The sequence below is a fragment of the Toxorhynchites rutilus genome, chromosome 3, assembly GCF_029784135.1.
Source record: "Toxorhynchites rutilus septentrionalis strain SRP chromosome 3, ASM2978413v1, whole genome shotgun sequence".
Lineage (NCBI taxonomy): Eukaryota > Metazoa > Arthropoda > Insecta > Diptera > Culicidae > Toxorhynchites > Toxorhynchites rutilus.
In genome coordinates, this window is record NC_073746.1 from 280,495,325 (window position 1) to 280,516,983 (window position 21,659).

A 21,659-nucleotide genomic window follows, 5' to 3' on the forward strand; every position below is an offset into this window, starting at 1 on the left:
TGGTGCATTATGTTTGCCCGGTTAATTTTTGTTTCGAAATATATCATTCAATGCAAATCAAAACTATTGTACCATTATCTGAAGAAATTTCCACAATTATATATATTTTGGTTTAGACATTATGCTATTTTTGGAAATGTTAGATTAACATGTTCGTCACCCCGTCGCCCAGATCTGGATGATAGGTGTATTACCTGGGATACCGGATGACGGGCATCTGACACTTTTCTCGTTCAAATTTCATTAGATTTTTAGAAAGAATTTGATGAAATAGATCATTAAGGAATAGCGGATCGATTTAATGCTGTTTTGAAAAATATTGTGTATTGTATTGTGAAAATCATTGTTTCCCGTTTATCTATTTGATCACTGTATAGCTTACTGACAGACAATTTGGGCTCCGCAAGAAACACAACGGAACCGGAACAAAACAAAGCGGAGGAAGGAAGGTAGGTATTGTATTATAGAGACTTTAAACTTTTGCAGTTCATTCGTCTCTAGCCTTGAGAAAGGCCCTTTGAAAACTCTACTCTATTCTACTCCAGCGCTACCACCTTCGCCCTCTTGCCTTGAGAAAGGCACTCGATCCCTCGCCGTCCAGCCCGTCCAGCAACGATGTTGTCCAGTCGGTGTCCACACAAAGAATGTGAAACAAAACGGAACTTGCGCTTTTATCCGTGTGGCATTTATATCCTTGATGTTTTTTCCGCGTCAGAATATTTCTAGTAGGCTGCTGTGACATTACGCTTTTTTCTCTGCGGTTATTTCTGTCGCTCTTATTTCCTTATCAAATTAATTTTAAATGCCAATTCAATCATAGTATATGTGAAACCTAACGGCGAGCACTAGTAAAACAACTTTGAAAACCGCAAGTTTAACGCAATCAAAGTAACCCGTTTTAGCAAGACGCACTGATAGCTGTAAAATTAGAGGCGAATGAACTGCAAAGTTTAAAGCCTCTTAAAAACAAAGAAAGAAAGAAAGCTGTAAAAAGTTGAAAACCAGTGCGACAAAATTTAGGACCAGTTTCTCGTTCCGGCTGTTTCGAGTGTTGTTTCGACAAACTTTTAAAGAAAATTGATTGTTTCTCAGTATTTTGTATTTTTCGGATCCTGGAAAGTATTTATCATGTAAACAAGAAGTACGTAAAGTTCTAGTTTCAGTCAACGAAAAATGGGTCGCACGCATAATCGCACGGAAACACAGCGGCCATACATGAAATATTTGGTCATCCGCAAAATGTCCAAGGCAGGCAGCAGCCAACGCAAAATCGCAGAGTAATTGGGACGATCCAAAACCTTCGTATTTAATGCCCTCCACGGCCGCAAAAAACTCGAAACGACTGGACGCCCAAGGAAAACGGCAGCGAAGGATGACTCTGCCATAAAGCTAGCCTCCAAGAAATATCCCTTCAAGGCCTCGAAAAGGATCCGGGACGAACCGGATTTGTCCGTGAGTTCCCGGACAGTACAGCGGCGGCTGGTGGAGCAGGGGCTAGGCGGTAAAAGCGCCCAGATGGTCCCGATGCTGACCACTTCGATTGGATCGGTCCGGAGAAGGAAAAGCAGTGGCGAAATATACTGTGATCGGATGAGACGAGGTAAACCTTATCGGCTGGGACGGAAAAACTTAGGTCCATCGCCCCATAAGCTTCGCTTTCATGCCACAATATACCACGGAGACATTCAAGCATGGAGGAGAGAACATTATGGTGTGGGGTTGCTTCTCCTGGTACGGGGTTGGCACCCTGTACTGGGTGGATAAGATCATGGATCAGTCCTCTACGACCAAATCCTAAGGGATTTTATGTTGCCACACGCCGAAAAGGAGATGCCCCTGAAACGGCAGTTCATACAGGATAACGATCCGAACCAAGATCGCCAAGACCGTCAAAAAGTAGTTCCAGGATAACAAAGTCGACGTCATGGAGTGTCCAGCGCAGTCACCAGATCTGAACCCTATAGAGAACCTATGGGGGATCGTGAAAAGGTCGATGTACACGGAGAAGTCGAAGAATAAGCAGCAACTGTGGGATAGGATCCAAGGTTGTTGGTACGCCATTCCGGTCTCCACGTGCCAGAAGCTGGAGGAATCCATGCCGAACCAGGTGCGTGAAGTGATGCGTAACAAAAGTTACACGACCAAGTACTAACCCTAGAAGCATTTCACGGTACGAATTTTCTTGTTCTGATTTTTTACCATGAATTTTAAAACCGGTCATAATTTTTGTCGCGTCATTTTAGTTGCTAAGTATGCTTCAATCGCATTTTTTATTGGATGACTATTGTTTAACTACAGATGTTATAAATTTCTTCGAACAATGCAAAAAAATTATTATAAATGAATTGAAGCACTGGATTGGTTTATTTTTTCTCAAAGTTTGCCACTTTCTACTTCAGCAGTGGTCTTAATGTTTCGTCTGACACTGTAAATCGTGCGTTCTCGTTCTCGCAGGAATGAATCATGAATCACTCAATCTTCAACTGATTCTACAAAATGTAATAAAAAAACAAATGTAGGAGAATGATGATGTAATGATGATGGTGTTTTGAATTATAGAGGTTTCCTGAGACTCTCAGACTTTCTCAGTTCATTCGCATCTGGCCTTGAAAATAGGTCAATTTTGGAAACTAAACCAAACACTCGGCCTTGAGGAGGGCAATCTAGAAAGCTTCGCAACCGCTGCCATCTGGTCGCTAGCAGGATGAATGATAAATCGTGAACAACTGATTGGTGACCACTTCCGATCGATCAATAAATTTTCGTGAATTCGTGCATTATTTACGGGTTAAAAGTGGCTGCAAAGTGCACCTCGTCTCAACCCGAATGTGAAGAAGATATTTTTCAGCGATAAGAGCTGCGTTCTTCGGTGGAAAAATGCAGGTGAAAATTTATTCCGAAGCGGTTGCTGTCGACGCCACCATTCCACCACACACCCAATTCGGTTGGGGTTTTCTATTGCCGTTCTGAATATTTTTGAAGCGTTGTTTTTTTTGCTCTTTGGAACTTTGTAAATGTAATTTTGCTAAGAGATATTAGAAAACTACTTCGATATTAAGTAAGTTCAGCGTTTCAGTGTCGCTTTAGACAGCAAGATATCAACAGTACATGGTTATTCTGAGAGTTAATTTGAAAATCTGCCCAAATTGGCGTTTTATTGCTTAGCGCAACGTTCGCACTCCTCACTCAGTGAAGACATTCACTCATTGGCCCTTGTCATTCGGTAGCACTTCTCAATAATGTTCTGGTTCTCATTTGTTCTAAAGAGTTTAATTAATGCATTTGTATAATGTTTGTTCATCGCCGGTTATAATTCAGATGTCCTGAGTTAACAATGCGTTCGTGTCTTGGACACTACCCTTCTTTAATTATTCATTTCTTGTGACCCGCGATACCATGATTGAGTACCAAGGGTACTCAATCATATAGACCCATTTGGGTCTCTTGCCTAAAATAGTTGAGTCCAGATCAACCATGTGTAGCATCTCTTAATGTTTCCCTGGAATACAATTTAAAAAGAAGAACCGTCCGGAGCCTACAAAAAACCAAACAAACCGTCCAGCACACAAATTATAAGCTTCAACAAAACTTAGTGGCCAGAACACGAAATCGGAAATTGGACGACGTGATGACGGATTCTATGCGTGTTCCTGGAAACGAGATTGCAATTGTTATAACTAACCGAGCCGAATTTTCAGCGCTTGACACTTCTCAATCAATTTTCTTCTCTCGGATTCCATCATAAATAACTTTGGTAAACAAGACGGACTTCCACCGTTGAAAAAGTGAAACATAAACATACTGATGTCAAAAAATTTCTAAATGAGCCAGTAGTAGCGCTGCTGAGAAATAGGCGGTGATTCCAGATTATAATATTTAGATGATTGGATTTCTGCTAGCATAGTCGTGTTATTCCGGCCTTTACCTTGAAGGTGAAAGGAAAACGTTTTAATGAATAATGAATATTTATGTTTTTTTTTGACAATTTTTGGTACTTTTTCACCTTTACAACTTTACTATTACTATTTCATTGTGCCTTTTCCCTGCAGTGATAATAAAGGAAGATGTTTACTGCATCTGAATAAATTAGTTCAATCTTGCAATCAGTCTTCGCCAGAGCTGACAGAGCAATCTTCTTTCTCGAAGGTAACATTATAACGAACTGACGAACGCGTATCGTCATCTTTAGATTACAACAGTGTTGCAAACAAGATTTTTACGAATCAAACGACAAAGATGAAAATGCACTCGTGACATGCATATAATGAGTACTCCCCTAATGTCGCCTATACAGTTTCAGAACACACATGGTGCCCGTAACCTTAACCCGTGTGTACCGATAAAAAGTGATTTTATGTAATTTGCATGTTACGTCTCTTCGAGAAGGTGCAGCAAACACGGCCCCTATAACTCACTATCGTTCACATAATCAGTGCAAAATTATCACTTGAGCACGAACTCTCCCTTTCCAGCATGGGTCAGATCCGCATGCACAAACACTTTCCTGAAGTAAGTTCGCCGACTTTGAAAGGTTCAACCCGTACTGACAACGCATAATTTCCAATCCACTTAATGTGGAAAAATGATGAGGGCATGATGGAGGTATGGGGGTCATTGTGGCAAAATTATGCACTGCCACGCTATGCTCTCACCCACAAACTTTCACCTGGATTCCGTGAAGTGACGCAAAAGTGACGACTGAACGCCCAGCGGAGGCCTACAATAATCGTCTGCACGCGAAATGCCAACGAAACGATCCCAATCTTGACCCAAAAACGTTCCCCTGGCGGGAGGGTTACCACCCTTCACAATCGAGAATGAAGAGGAGGAAAATGCCGTAACAATTCACCATTTCCGCCATGGAAACCATCGCTACACATATGAATATTGGTGGCAAGGGTTGACCGAAAACAACCGCCAAGTCTTCATCATTGATTTCATTTTTCCGATTGTTGTACACCAACCTCCAGGCCTCCTATCAACCCCCTGTGTTTCACTGTTATCGTCCCTAGTCCGATATCTAGCTTTGTGTACGCCTACATGTGTGTGTGTAGTTTGCTTTTCGTGACTTTAACGTATAAGGCCACATAAATGAACAGCGGTCGTTATTTCATTACGAATAATGTTTTTATGCGAGGTATCCTTCTGTCTGGCTTCAGCTGTGACACGAGCAGAGATCTCACTCACTTCCCCATTTTTGTTTTGTTTCTGTGGTAATAAACCTCCATGATATGATAGAATTTGCATCGACAAGCACGGCTAGCACTAACCAGCTATGTAAGTCGACAAGTTAATTGACGGTTCAATGTTCTGTTCATCACCAGTAATTACATCCTGCCGTCTTTGGGAAGCGTTTCAATTCCGCAGAAAAATGGTGATCTTTTGATGAGTTGAGCTTAACTTTTCATATAAATCGATAAATAGAAGTGTTACCTATTAACAGACACTACACCTTTTCATCTCTTTAGCAGTTGTCAAATGTCATTCATAACTCGCAAGATGTCGAATAGTGATGCACCCTTCGGAACAAACAACAATCAGAGGTAGATTACGACTGGCGTGATAAAACACCGTTTGAGTGTTTTCAAACATTCTCTCACAAATTTTGCAACATGAGGCTGAGCATTGTCATGAAGTGACCGTGGCCGAATCGCCCCAGAAACAACTGCAACCGAAACAACCGCTCAGAAAAAAAGTGTAATGTCACAAGTAGGCTAGAAATATTGTGGCGCGGGAAAAACTTCATGGGTATAAATGCTTCCCAGAAAAAATAACTCGTTTATCCAAATTTATTCTGAGGTCAATGTAATGAGGGCGAAGTCCCCTTTGAACGAGGATAAGGAATCGAGCCTGTGTTTCACTGAGTTTTGAAAATGGCAAGTTAAAGGGAATAAATAGATATTGTTACACGTACAATGGTAACAAGTAAGACTTGTCGAGGAAATACATTGCGGGAAATAGCAGCTGCTGTCGGAAGAACCCACTCTACATTAAAGAAAATCATAAACAAGTGAAAAAAGGAACCAAGGAAAATCTCTCGGGTAGAGGACACTAACGGATCCTGTCTTCTGATGATGAACGGGTAATTGTACGAACATTTCGAAGAACCCCTAAAACAAACATCCCAAATTGACTCCCGAAGTAGCTGGTAGCTGGTACTTGTCAGCGCAGACACTGATCGGAGAGTAGCATACAGGAACAATCTGAGAGGTCGTGTTGGCTGTAAAAAGTCTTCCATCTCAAAAGTGAATATGAAAAAACGACTAGAGTTTGCTAAGGCATATGTAAACTGACCTAAGGAGTCCTTTTTACGGATGAGACGAAAACCAATCTCTTTGAATCGGATGGAAGACAGATGGTGGGGAGGAAACCAGGATGGGTGCTCCAGGTTCAGTATTTGTTTCCCACATTAAAACACGACAGCGGCAGTCTTCTGGTGTATGGTATAATGGCGGCTTCTAGAACTGTGACCATGGAGTTTATTGTGTCGGCGATGGACAAAATGGCTTAATGTAACCTCCTGAAACATAACCTGCAGTCTCCCGTGCAGAAATTTGGTCTCTCTCGTGTTTACTACTTTTAACAGGGTAATCACCCGAACCAAACAGATCTCACCGTGCGGAAGTGTTTTTTATAAAGTACCAATCAATTCTTGCTTGCCTACTTGTGACCTTACCCTTTTCTGAGCGGTTGTTTTCGGGTGTGATTTTTTCCGGGAACCCGGGAATAAAACTAGCATGCAAATGATTGACACCAACGGCATTTATGGTTTTCTAGAAAATTAAGCAAAGATTCTGTACTAAAATTTTATTGAAAATGAATGGTTTTGATTTTAAGATTTCCATTTCTTTGTGGCTATACATAACACTGCTCCCACCCAACAGCAAAGCGCAGTGTAATTTCTAGAATGCACCCTCGTACGTATATTCAGATGAGAGAACAACTGTAGACAGTAATCTACTAAGGCAGCATACAGTGTATGAGGCGTGCAATCCAGCTCATCATGATGAGCAGCTCAGATCATGCCTTCATTGCCTCTCAAGTCTTTCAAGTTTTCGAATCGCAGCACGGCAACCTGTTCCATGGGACTTGCCTACATTTTCCGGCAATCCGGATCTTCTTATCTATGCTCAATAGTACGACAGCTATGTGTGGATTCACAGAAGAGGAGAACTTGCTTCGATTGTTTGAAGGGGAAAGCCTACGAAGCAGTCAAGTGCAGGCTGATGCATTTTGGAAACGTTCGAGGGGTTTTAAATACGCTGAGAATGTTGTACGGTCAACCAGAAGTCATTGTGCATTCTCTAATCACGACAATAAGCATATTCCCAGCGATTAGGAAAGACCGTCCAAAAACGCTAGTGGATTTCGCGGTGAGCGAGCAGGAAATTCTGTGCTACGTTTAAATCATGCGGTTTGGAAGAGTATAACTACAACGTGGCTTTGTTATATCAGCTTTTCGTCAAACTACCACCGACCATCAAGCTTAACTGGGCACAACATCGGAAGTCGTTTTCAAAGATCAACCTGGCCACCTTCAGTAAATGGATCTATCGCTAGAAGCAGAACCTGAACGCAACGATGTTCGACGAAATAAGAAGGGAGATGGTTGTCTCAATGTGCACTCTGAGACAACCGGTCAAAATAACACGAAATATCATACGTCACTAAAGACGGCAGACGATTCTACACCAGCAGCCTCTAAGGAGATGGATGTGCTCAGTGTGCAAGCGAAATTGCAAATCTTTAGGGCAGCTCATCTAAAAGAGCTGTTCTTTATGAACAGCTCTTCAACTCAGTAGTCAGTGTCGACGTCTGGTGGCGACTTTCAATTTGGATGCCAAACTCGATAGTGTAATCTTTATCAGATTAGAAGACACGAAGCCAGTTTTAAAATGTTCAAATTTAAATGAAATTTTTCACACCATGTTATTAAATTACTTGAAACACGTATTCCTGACTGTTGTTTAACCATTTGTCTATACATTTCCGACTTATTTATTAGTTTTTATTATAATATAAAGTTGTCTTCAAAAACAATTTTCTTAGGAGTTTTTTTCACCGCCTGTAAACGTAGTGTTTTTCGTTGAAATAGTTGAAAATTTGATACACATAAGTTAATTTTCATTCATAATTTTTATTTTAAAAACGTGTTCATTCTGCCTGAAAGTCAATTATTATTTTTGGCGCCTCCTAAACTGGTAAACAAAGCTCAATGCCGTCAACGCAAATATAACAGTTGAAAAGACAAGGAACAAATGAAACTGAACTGATGTCATAACACGAAGAGCGAGAGGCGGACAGTTCATTTGAATCTTACAGCTCACACATTCTCTGCAATTATACAGCTCTTTTTCCTTGTGCATCATTATCAAAGTGAGCTGAAGAGCTGTTTTTTGCGAGCTGTTCCGTGTCAACTGACTTTAAAGAGTCGATTTTTCGGAACAGCTCATGAGCGGATGGCACATCTCTAGCATACAGTTAAGATTTTTTTTTGACGCTTATAATGTCCCAGAATTGTAAAAAAACGTACCATGCGTTTGCGAATGCAAACTTGCAGCTTTATTTCACCAGCCACAAGAAACTACAGGAACAATAAAGCAGGTAAATCAACAGATGATATAATCTCTCAGCAATTTCCAGTTCATGGCAATGTATGTACATTTTCTCGCCATACACGGATTTTGGCTGGTATCTAAGCCATAAACAAATTTTATATAAAATTCACTATACTTATTTTGCATATTCATCCGGAAAACTACGGTACCGTTTCTGTTAGCAACCTTTTTCTGCTTGTTGGAATGCCACTCGGAACAACCTTATGACATTCCAGAAAAGAAGGACATTCCCAGTGAATGCGAATTGCAAAACGTAATGAAGCATCAAAATGCAATAAGTGTTTCCGCAATCAAATTTTGTCTACGAAGGCACAATATGCGGCTCCCCTGGGTTCTACCATCGTCGTAGAATCACAACATAGTCAGGACTTTGGAATGGACTGCTGCAGCTGCACGCCACTAGATAACAATACGCCTCATCAAAATCCATGTGGTGGACCATATAGAGTGGCCCATTTATGCCCAAGCATAAAACATGTCCGGTATGTCAACAGATCGCAAACGACAACGAAAACAACGCCGTCGGGAAGCGTCTCTTCATCGATCCACAGAAACGTGCAAGAGTGAACCAGTGTAGTAAGGTGGGAAGTTAACACAAGCATCCTTTTTAAATACATCCATCAGTCAACAATGTTCGTTTTTACCCTGACAGCGCAAGAGCTTTTCAATTTCCATCCCATCGACCACTTTCAATGACACTCGCAGTATTGCGATGCATCCCACGCACACAAGCGGAGAAGGAAACTCGAGCTTCTTCGAACGTTTTCATCTTTTGAGTGAGCCAGAGAGCACATACAGATTTTCTATATGATCCAAAGCGAGTATTATGTGGATTTCCATTAAAAAAAGGTTTACGCTGTTTTTGGGACAAGGATTATGAGTGAGGGAGAAATGTATAACGCGCACTCACTGCGCCCTTGAATTTCCGGAAACCAGCTAGAATACAAATGCAATACTTCGAAGCAATGCTGATAATATCCTACTATACAAGTTTGGCCGAGTATGTATGAGGGAGATACAATATTCAAATATCACTGCTAATAAGACAGGCGTGAATTAGTCGCTCGAAATGTTGATAGAGATAATATTGCAATCTAAGCTCCGTATTTTATTCATTGTATTTTATTCATTGAGTATAAACAACATTCGCGATTTCAAAACACAGTATTCATAATTCGTCAGTCATCTATCTAGCGACCAGACGGCAGCGAGTCTTTCGAATAACCTTTCTCAAGGCCGAGTACTTAGTTGAGTTTTCCAAATTAGTATTTTTCAAAACTAGAGGCGAATTAACTGATGAATTTGAACGCCTCTATAATTCAAAACATCATCATCATCATCATCATCATCATTCAAGTCGTCTCGCTCCAGCTATCAAACAGCAGTCTTTCTCAATGCTGATGTCAAACACAAAGGTTTTGTTCGATTCTAATGAAGAATGAATGATAGATATCGCAAAGTATGGTACAATATTTTGTTCGATGGGGGCACCACTACGTGTACTAAAAAAAATTGAATATGTACTGGGGTGTAAGTTTAAGATTTCTGAATCAAGAGCGTTACGTTTGGGGTGCAAAGTTACGAGCGTTAATACCTCTTTGTCAGTTGTACAAAGTGGTATAACAGTCACTTCATTCGAAAGACAAACAGTGTATGAGTAATGCTGTTTATAATTGACCCAAAAAATTGTTTCAATATCTCAAAACTTCTGCGAAAGTACACTATTGAAATCACACATATCTATGAATCTGAGTAACTGCTTGAAAGTCCATTTTAGTCAACATTTGTCGATGCATGTCGTTGGCTGTAAGCGAATGTTCTCTACATATTGTGCTCGCCCTGGTCAATCTCAGTTTCTATTTTATTACTCTGTTGAACTTTTTTTTTCGCCACAGAATGCATCTTCAGAATAAGGCGAATTTCATGCCAACTCGACAGGCCGTTGGCAGCACCATTTCAGATAGCAGTGAAACGTTGTGGGTGTGAAGATATGGGTTATTTAAGCAACTTTGCATACTTGAAATATTCGAAAAATAACTACTTTTTGGAAAAGCCATTTTTTTTCTTAATTTTTTACAAGAAATTATAACATAAAAACTATGATACCTACAAATCTCATGCCAAAGGATGAAATGTAGGAAATTGTTTAAATTTTCACAAAAAAATACAATTTTTTTTCCAATTTCCAACAAGTTTTCGAAAAAGTTTTTCGAACAACAACTTTTTCATGTTTTTCTTTGAAAACATGCTATTAATGTTCTATTCTCTATTCAGAAACATGTCAAGAACATGTCAAATGTGAGAATTTAGACAAATAAATGATACGAGCAAAACATTATTTTTTCAGAAGACTTATATTCCAAAAACTATAAAAGATAGAAAGTTGATGTCTTCGACAAAAGTTTATATTTTAACAAGATCTAAAACTTTGTCGAATACACTATATCGCTATCTTGACTTTAAACAAAATTAGGATAAGTTGTATTTTCTTCAAAGAAAATATGAAAAAGTTGTTGTTCGAGCTTTGTCCCTGTAAAAGTGCCCTTCTTCCGATGTATGGACGACTTGTGCGAAAAAGTATATATATATATATATATATATATATATATATATATATATATATATATATATATATATATATATATATATATTCGGAATTTAAAAAAAAACTTTTTGTGAAAAATGAATTTTAATTTTTGAAGTAACTTTTTTGTCAGCGAAATGTTTTTCAAAAAATTTTTGGTTTTTTTTTGTGAAAATTTAGATAATTTCCTACATTTCATCCTTTTACATGAATTTTGTAGGTATCATAGTTTTCATGTTATAATTTTTTGTAAAAAATTAAGATAAAAAAATTTCTTTTCCTCAAAGTAATCTGATTATAATTAGAATATTTAAAGTATGCAAAGTTGCTTTAATGACCCATGTCTTTACAATCACAAAGTTTCACTTCTATCTGAAATGGTGCTGCCAACTCCTAAGACGAGTTGGCATGAAATTCGTCATAAGCTAGTAACAAGTGTAGAGTGTAGAGAATCAAAGCAGGAGAAAAATATTAAATAGGAGGAGCGTCGTCGGTCTTCATATCCTGGAGACTGTACTGATTTTATGAGTTATGCGTTACCAAATATATAACGGTAGTGTGGGACAAATATATAATCGCCAGGAACCGCGATACATTCTGAGGTGTTACGTGTATTGTTCTGAGTGAGTGTATTGTTCTCGCGAGAACAAGTATGAATAATGAATCAACTATTTTCAGCTACGTGTACAAAACAACCCATCGGTCCTTTTCAGGACTACTAATACTTTCGACTAAAGAGTTATTTAAGAATGTTCGATGCATTCTTTCTAAAAATCTTTTTAATATTTATGTTTGCCTGAAGAGAGCTTCTGTGAATTCAGGAGTGTGTTTGGATTTATTGATGTAATGATGTTGTTTCGAATTGTAGAAGGTTTAAGCTGTCTCAGTTTATTCACCTCTAGCCTTGAAAAAGATCAATTCAAAATACTAACATAAACAACCCGGCCTTGAGAAATATTATTTGGAAAGCCTTGCTGCTCGGATGACTGATAAATTGTGAATGACTGATTTGTGATTTTTTCAATCGATCATTCAACTTTCGTGATGTTATTGTTTTCGGGTTAAAAGTGACGTAAAATATTTTTCAACCTTGAGAGTTGGTATTGCTTTCGCTTCTGCAGCCATCACACAATAGGTTCGGTTCGGATTTTCTGTTACTGTTCTGCGTCTGCTGAGATGGTTCGTTCTGCGTTGAAGATGTAATTTTGCTAGGAGATACTGGAAAACTACTTAGATATTCAAGAAGTTCAGTATTCCAGTTTCAGCACTCTAGATAGCGAGCAATCAACAGTACATACTGAATTATTTTGACAATCTACTCAAATTGCTACGTGCTTCAAAAAAAGCATTCATTTGTCGACCCTTGTTAATACTATCAAATATTTGTATCAAAGAATTTTATTATTAAATTTCTCCAATATTTGTACTCGTCGGTAATAATTTTGTAGTTCTATGTTAGCAGTGCGATCATGTCTTGAACATCACCCTTCTTCATTTATTTTGTTTTTCTTTGCGGCCCGCGGAACCATAACTAACACGTATTTATGACCCCTATGAAAAGAAGGTTGAGTACCGCTGATCTAGATGATATATCAGGAGAAGGAAACATGTTGGCCTAGCTGAAGACTTCTGCATTCAACTTGTGGATTCAATGAAGAACGAACATGGTTTGTAGATAATTTCTACACGAGTTATGAGTTCGAAATTATTTTTTTTAAATTTAAAATCCGCGATCACGAATCCCACAAAAAAATTCATTTTCTTTATTTTCAACTAGATGATCCGGCGAACTTCGTCCCGCCCGAAATTGATTTCTTAATATGTTTCGATCATTTCCATTTTGTACTAAGTGAACGTTCGTGGATTCAATCCGAATGTAGTTTCAAATCGTTAATAATGGAATGAAAATTATTGCTTGATGTTATTCGAAACACGTAGATACGTAATCATTTTTCTATGAGTTTTCTAATATATCGACCGAAAATCGTCATCATAATATCAAATTATTATCAGACGCAATTCACATTCAAGATTCTTCAATCACTTGCAAAAAACATGTCAAGAACATGTCAAATGTGAGAATTTAGACAAATAAATGATACGAGCAAAACATTATTTTTTCAGAAGTCTTCATACAAAAATGACTTATATTCCAAAAACTATAAAAGATAGAAAGTTGATGTCTTCGACAAAAGTTTATATTTTAACAAGATCTAAAACTTTGTCCAATACACTATATCGCTATCTTGACTTTAAACAAAATTAGGATAAGTTGTATTTTCTTCAAAGAAAATATGAAAAAGTTGTTGTTCGAGCTTTGTCCCTGTAAAAGTGCCCTTCTTCCGATGTATGGACGACTTGTGCGAAAAAGTATATATATATTCGGAATTAAAAAAAAAACTTTTTGTGAAAAATGAATTTTAATTTTTGAAGTAACTTTTTTGTCAGCGAAATGTTTTTCAAAAAATTTTTGGTTTTTTTTTTGTGAAAATTTAGATAAGTTCCTACATTTCATCCTTTTACATGAATTTTGTAGGTATCATAGTTTTCATGTTATAATTTTTTGTAAAAAATTAAGATAAAAAAAAATTCTTTTCCTCAAAGTAATCTGATTATAATTCGAATATTTCAAGTATGCAAAGTTGCTTTAATGACCCATGTCTTTACAATCACAAAGTTTCACTTCTATCTGAAATGGTGCTGCCAACTCCTAAGACGAGTTGGCATGAAATTCGTCATAAGCTAGTAACAACCATAGTGTAGAGCGGAATCAAAGCAGGAGAAAAATATTAAATAGGAGGTTCGTCGTCGGTCTTCATATCCTGGAGACTGTACTGATTTTATGAGTTATGCGTTACCAAATATATAACGGTAGTGTGGGACAAATATATAATCGCCAGGAACCGCGATACATTCTGAGGTGTTACGTGTATTGTTCTGAGTGAGTGTATTGTTCTCGCGAGAACAAGTATGAATAATGAATCAACTATTTTCAGCTACGTGTACAAAACAACCCATCGGTCCTTTTCAGGACTACTAATACTTTCGACTAAAGAGTTATTTAAGAATGTTCGATGCATTCTTTCTAAATCTTTTTAATATTTATGTTTGCCTGAAGAGAGCTTCTGTGAATTCAGGAGTGTGTTTGGATTTATTGATGTAATGATGTTGTTTCGAATTGTAGAAGGTTTAAGCTGTCTCAGTTTATTCACCTCTAGCCTTGAAAAAGACCAATTCAAAATAATAACATAAACAACCCGGCCTTGAGAAATATTATTTGGAAAGCCTTGCTGCTCGGATGACTGATAAATTGTGAATGACTGATTTGTGATTTTTTCAATCGATCATTCAACTTTCGTGATGTTATTGTTTTCGGGTTAAAAGTGACGTAAAATATTTTTCAACCTTGAGAGTTGGTATTGCTTTCGCTTCTGCAGCCATCACACAATAGGTTCGGTTCGGATTTTCTGTTAATGTTCTGCGTCTGCTGAGATGGTTCGTTCTGCGTTGAAGATGTAATCTTGCTAGGAGATACTGGAAAACTACTTAGATATTCAAGAAGTTCAGTATTCCAGTTTCAGCACTCTAGATAGCGAGCAATCAACAGTACATACTGAATTATTTTGACAATCTACTCAAATTGCTACGTGCTTCAAAAAAAGCATTCATTTGTCGACCCTTGTTATTACTATCAAATATTTATATCAAAGAATTTTATTATTAAATTTCTCCAATATTTGTACTCGTCGGTAATAATTTTGTAGTTCTATGTTAGCAGTGCGATCATGTCTTGAACATCACCCTTCTTCATTTATTTTGTTTTTCTTTGCGGGCCGCGGAACCATAACTAACACGTATTTAGGACCCCTATGAAAAGAAGGTTGAGTACCGCTGATCTAGATGATATATCAGGAGAAGGAAACATGTTGGCCTAGTTGAAGACTTCTGCATTCAACTTGTGGATTCAATGAAGAACGAACATGGTTTGTAGATAATTTCTACACGAGTTATGAGTTCGAAATTATTTTTTTTTAAATTTAAAATTCGCGATCACAAATCCCACAAACAATTCATTTTCTTTATTTTCAACTAGATGATCCGGCGAACTTCGTCCCGCCCGAAATTGATTTCTTAATATGTTTCGATCATTTCCATTTTGTACTAAGTGAACGTTCGTGGATTCAATCCGAATGTAGTTTCAAATCGTTAATAATGGAATGAAAATTATTGCTTGATGTTATTCGAAACACGTGGATACGTAATCATTTTTCTATGAGTTTTCTAATATATCGACCGAAAATCGTCATCATAATATAAAATCATTATCAGACGCAATTCACATTCAAGATTCTTCAATCACTTGCAAAAAAACATGTCACTTCATCACATATCAAATATGTATTATATTTGATACGAAAAATTTAATTATCGTTCATTGTGTTCAATTCCTTCATCGCGAATGTCAACCAAACTAACAATGTCTAAGGAGTGTATCGAAAAGTAGTCTTAAACTTTCAAACTTCAAAATAAAACTGAAAATGCTCAAAAAGTATTTACAAAAGTGAATTTTATTCAAGAATATTAAGTTTACATAGCGATGAAATGAAAAAAAACAAGCTTATTGTTGATTTCTAAAAAATGATCGAACCATAGATTTAAGACCCCGATCTGGAGAATCGATAAAATATCACTAAGATTTAATATTTTTCGACCTTCAAGACAGGGGTCCCCCCTTAACTCCACTCATCAAATTCTGCACAGCAGTCTTTGTGCACTTTCTGGACGCTGCAGACCAATTCTTCTTGCACTCTGACATATATTTAGACACTGTACCTTCCTTCTTGAACTTGGCCTTGACAATTTCCCAGTAAAGTTCAATTGGCCGCAGCTGGGGACAGTTAGGTGGGTTGAGGTCTTTTTCGACGAACATGATGTTGTTTTCCGAAAACCATTGCTAAGTGGATTTGGCATAATGTGCCGATTTCAAATCCAGCCAGAATAGAGGGGGAATCTCGTGCTTTCTACAAAGTGGAAGCAATCTCTTCTTCAAGCATTCTTCCACATAAATTTGAGCATTTATAGTCCCTTTTGTGAAACAAGTTGAAGATCGCATGCCACACGTGCAAATGGCTTGCCAAACGAGCACTTTTTGGCAGAATTTTTCTATCGCAAGAATCGTATCCGCAAATGGTACACTCTCTCCAATCGATTTGGTATAAAATTGAGGTTCCGGCAGCATTCTGGGAACTTCTTTGATGTATGTACGATTCGTTTAACACTTTCTGGACAAACTTTGAATTTTATTGCTATTTTGTGGTGAGTAACACCCTTTTCGGTGCACCAATTGTGCAGAATTTTTCCAAATCAATCCGCGGCATTTCGAAAACAACGTTATGACCGCGACTAAATGACTTTTATTTCGATTTTTGACATGTAAACAAAGCGTGCTCTGATTGCACGACAAAAATGTTCAAGACTACTTTTCGATACACTCCTTACTACAATGTAATTGCAGAATATATGTGAATTGTTTCCTCTAATTTTCCAATTTTTCGACAACTCCGTTACCGAGTCTTGCACTTAGCAACACATTTGACGACTCATTTTTATTTTTATAAAAGCAGCCAATGCTAATGTATGCACAAACTACGAGGAACAGGTTCGTTGTACATCGTACTTCGGTAGGTCTTCCCGGAGTTTATCAGAGAGAAGTAGACTCTTGCTCTTTTGTATTGGTGGTTTTCGTTATCCTTATTGACCTTACAACTGTATTTTGCGAGTAATCGGGATTCTACTGTATATCCTATATTTATATTCAAGCTCCTTTACCATTAAATGCCTTTTAAAAATGATATTCCACTTGTGTTAAGCCGGTTAAAACTGATTCAGATGCTCTAGCAGTAGATCAGATGCATTAAATTGAGTGGTACGAAGTCTGTCGAGAATAAAATAACATTTGGTTACATTTCTCTCAGGATAATTTTCTATCAGTAATTTTTAGACTCTATCGGGAACCTATTGGGATACAAATTGAAAATCTAAAATCGAGCGCATGGTGAAAATTGTACAATTTTAAACACATATTGCTTTTTACATTTACAGTCATTTCATGATGGATTTATGAGATTTTTGTATCAATCGATTTGGGCACTACATTGGGCGCAAGAGAAACTGTTCGGTGACTGATGGTTATTCTTTACAGTCTTATGAACTTTTCGGGGATAAATTCTTTTTTTATTCCCATTGAATGTCCCATAAAAACAAGCATCAATCCTAAGTTTACCAAGAACACAAAAACAAAGAATATTATAAATATGAAAACCTGATGTTCCAGAACCTTTATCATCTAGTAACTATCTGGAAGGTCGATATACATTCTGCTCGTCGGAAAAAAGACCCGAAAACACGTTGCAACTGCATGAAATAAAAAAAATGTTTGAATCGAGCATGCAGTTATGGTATGTTATGATTGTTACACCAATGGAACCTCAATCGATTAATACGTTTTCATGTTATGGTTCTGCTTATGGGTGGCGGTCAGTTTCGGCTTCCCTTGAGATTGCTTCCACATGATGTTTGGTGACTCATTCAAGATGCGCGTAAAATGCCTCTTCGTTACTGGAACAACCGATCCTGCCTTAATGTATGAACAGGACATCGTTTCCTGGTTGTTTCGTGTCTTATTCGACCTTTAAGACGCAAAGTAACTTTGGTGTTCCCATTTGTTGGTCGTTATATCCCATATTTCTGGCACTATTTAAAGAAATTCCGTACCACTTTCTCAGATAGACCAATTTTTGTTACGATCGAGCGATTAGAAAACTTTTGTTCACTGAATATCTTTATTATTTTCCGCCCCTCTTCCGTCAATAGAATACCTTTCGCCATTCCTTTAAATTCTACGTAAATCACTAATCTAACCAACTTCTTACGTTGCACATCTAATATTTATCTTGTAAATTGAATATTCCCAAGTATTTTTTCAAAAACAGATAAAGGCTTGGTGATTATGCGAAAACTCGATTTTTATGCTCTGCGGCTAAAAGTATGTCTCGGGGAAAAACGACGTTTGAATGGATATATCCACCGATGCCGCCTTGTGTGTGCGATTGTGACGCACGTCCTTTCAATAAAAGTGACTTAAATATACTATCACTACAGCAAATAAGTATCCCGATAAAAAGAACATTCCTAGTTGTTTTGTAAGTGTTTCAAATTTTTTTTCAAGTGCGGCTAAACAAATGTCTATCACTGTATTAAAACTGAATAAAGCGAAGAAAAATATTTTCTAGAGTTCAACTTTCGGTTTGTGACACCATGCGTGAGTATACGAGTTATGATTTTGCGCGCGAGTACAGGTGAAAACAAAAAAAAACTCGTTTCACAAACATTTTAAGGGGAAGAGAGTGAGCTGATTTACTCTACTTCTCTATCACGAAACGTCTCTTTATCTTGCTCTTTGTTATGTTTGACAATCATCCCCTAGATCATACTCTCAAAAACAAGATATGCCGCATCTAATTAACCCACTAACGGACAGCTATTCGATAAACCGAACAGCAAATTCTATAATTTTTCATGTTTTGATAGCTTAAATAATAAGCTACCAATTATCATCAATTTCATTTAATTTTGTGTAATTTTGTAGGGCAGAATAACAAATATGTGCGGAATGGTTTTTTCAATTTCAATAAGAAAACATAACGTCCATTTAGAATTTGGCCGTACAAAAATTCCAAATTCTTTGTTAAAAATATATTTTTCTGTGTTTTTAATATTCTTCTACTTTTTCTTTGAACTTTCGGGCTTTTCGCTAAATACCTCTCATAATTTTCTACACAGTGCGTTGTCAACCGTATCTGCCATCTTTTACCACACTTCTTCAATTTACGCTTGACAATTGTCCAATGTTTTTCGATGGGACGAAAACCTGGACAATTTGGTCCATGCAACTTTTTTTCAATAAAATCAATATTATTCTGCTTATACCATTCTACGACATCCCGGCTGTAATAGTAGCTGGCTGTGTCGGGCCAGAACTTCTTAGAACCTTCGTGTGATCAAATGAACGGCAAAATCTGGACTGTACTGTGCACTGCAGTGGACCTTTTCGCCAGATCATGTCCGGAGATTCCAGGGTTATTTCAGACTGCCCTGACGATCTTCAAACGTAAGCTCCGGTCATATGTTCCACTTCCACGTTTTTTGTTTGCTTTGCGCGATCCAATGGTTCCACGGTAACGTTGGAGCACGGTATTTACTGGTGATTTTGGAAATTAGAAAGCCTTGGTGATCATTCCTCTTGACCGTGTTGGGTTTTTAACGTGAGTGTGCAGATTGTTCTGATGTCTCTCGCGTTCAATCTTCGATAACATTTCAAAGTGTGGATAAAACTTGATGATAATTTTACCACTAAGTAAACAATCATTCCAAATCAAAACACTGTCATTAGTTTCTACCAAATACTATCTGGTACAGACTTTAACAAAACACAATAAAATGTGAATCTTTTTACAGGTTACTTACTTTGTATTAAAGATAGGAAAAGGCGTTACGTAGGGGGGGGGGGTGTTCCAAAATCCAGATTTTTAGCGTTAAGTAATTTGTGCACAACTTATCGAAAAAAAATAAATCTTGAGCATGTACATTTCTCCACAATAAAAATAAAAGCAATAGTTTTATTTTGGAAGAAAAAGCTTACCGGCAAAAAGTTAAAATTCTATAAAATAAGAAAGGACACATCTCACCTTAGGTGGATGAAGTAAGGTATTTCCCTAGAGACTTTCATCCTCCTGTGCTTGTATATTCATGTATTTATGGATGTTGTATATTTTGCTAAATAAAGTGAATTTTTGTTCGCGGTTTGTTTGTACTACTTTGTGTTGTGTGTTTGTGGAAAAAGTGCAGATTGCAAAAAAAAGTAAGATTGGATAAAAAATAATTGTGAACATTGAGGTTTCTTTAGCCCTAATAATCGAAATTATACCAACGGTTTTCATGAAAAAAATGTTCACAGCTTGGTCATTAATGGGTTACGTGCAACCTGTTTCGTTGTTAGCAAATCAAACTGTTTTTTCTTTGTTTCAGTATCCATGAATGATATGCTGAACAGCATAATCAATGCGATAGAAAATCGAACGTTTGTAGTTGACGTTTAGTATGCGAGTGATAACAACCAACGTAATATCGGCACTGATAAAATTCTCAGTATGAGAATTTCATCATTTCTGTACAGCATGGTTTTTATTCTTATTCTGGTTTATCAAAATTGCGGTTTGTATCAATTATTTAGACATGATCGTCATCTAAACTGATCTTTTAACATTCCACCCAACGTTCCGGTCGTCATTTCAGACAGCAACCTATCAAACACATATGGAAAGGAAATGGTTTATAGAGTTATCGAAACAGAAATAAGAATGTTCTGCTCTTCTGTGTTAACCAGCAATTTGATCTCAACATCTGACTACTCGGACTTATCTCATGACTGAGGCAGCCATGGTGGAGTATGGCCGCTTCTAGCGTACGGCAGCCGTGGAATCGAGCTTCCTTATCGAAGATCAACGATCTCCAGGATGATCTACAGTGGTACGCAACCACAAGACGATAGACCACTCTGGAGGATTCGACCGATGCACCTAACCAAATCCGGGTACAGATACGGACTCGGACTTGTAGCCACAATGCGCATTCAAATTTAGTTTACCTTGTTTCCACGTGTTCAATTTTCCTTGTTTTCCAAATTCCAATGGCAATTCAACAACATTCTGCTGTAACGTTTAATGTTTAGGTTTTACATTTTTTGTTTGTTTCTATTCCGTTATTCAACAAATCGCGCACTGAGTCACCATCGAGAAGTGCACGCTAGCATTTCCTGTATAACTCAACCACGAGTTGTTTTGTTATAGTTCATAACATAGTAAATAAGATAACAATACTCGTGGGGTTGATCCTGAAGATTTGAAGCGAGTGAGGTTTATTTACTCTGACTAGTGCCGAAAGACTGCGGTGACCGCTGTCCAAGCGAATAGCGGCGCCCACTCATTAAGTAATTACAGCGCCGTAGTGCAGGGGGGTGGGGGCGTAGGGGGCGGTCCGCCCCGGGTGTCACTCTTAGAGGGGTGACACCCATGACCATGACAAGTATATTAGAAATGATATCGTAAAAAATCATGATTTTGAAGGAAAGTAATCGGTTATTACTTATGGTATTATCTAACAAAACAAGTCACTATGGAAAAGTCCATGTTATAGAATTTTCTTGGCTTTTTATTATTTCGTCATACTGCAGCATTCATTTCTGTCCTGGGGTGTAAATTCAAAGTATCGAAAACGAGGGTGTTACGTTCGAAGTACAAGTTTTTGAGCGTGTATACCTCTCCACCGGATGAACGAAGTGGTATGGAAATAACATTTTTCGAAAGATGAAAGATCTAAGAGATGTGTGTGTTTACTTA

At 37.6% G+C, this 21,659-nt stretch overlaps 2 protein-coding genes across 10 annotated transcripts in view; one reads left to right on the plus strand and one right to left on the minus strand.

Moving 5' to 3' along the window:
- LOC129780636 (growth hormone-regulated TBC protein 1-A) overlaps nucleotides 1-21,659 on the plus strand; it is a 198,083-nt gene that overhangs the window by 105,122 nt on the left and 71,302 nt on the right. Inside the window, exons 8-9 of one of the 5 annotated variants that reach the window (XR_008743983.1) lie at nucleotides 20,290-20,475; nucleotides 20,557-20,772. The exons of 3 other annotated variants lie outside the window; for them this stretch is intronic. The gene's annotated coding sequence lies outside the window, so the exon portion shown is untranslated. Of the gene's footprint in view, nucleotides 1-377; nucleotides 450-20,289; nucleotides 20,476-20,556; nucleotides 20,773-21,659 lie in introns of those variants that run through there. One more of the 5 variants, XR_008743980.1, reaches the window with a different exon arrangement.
- LOC129780637 (protein tipE) overlaps nucleotides 1-21,659 on the minus strand; it is a 101,306-nt gene that overhangs the window by 37,640 nt on the left and 42,007 nt on the right. The gene's annotated exons all lie outside the window — the stretch shown is intronic.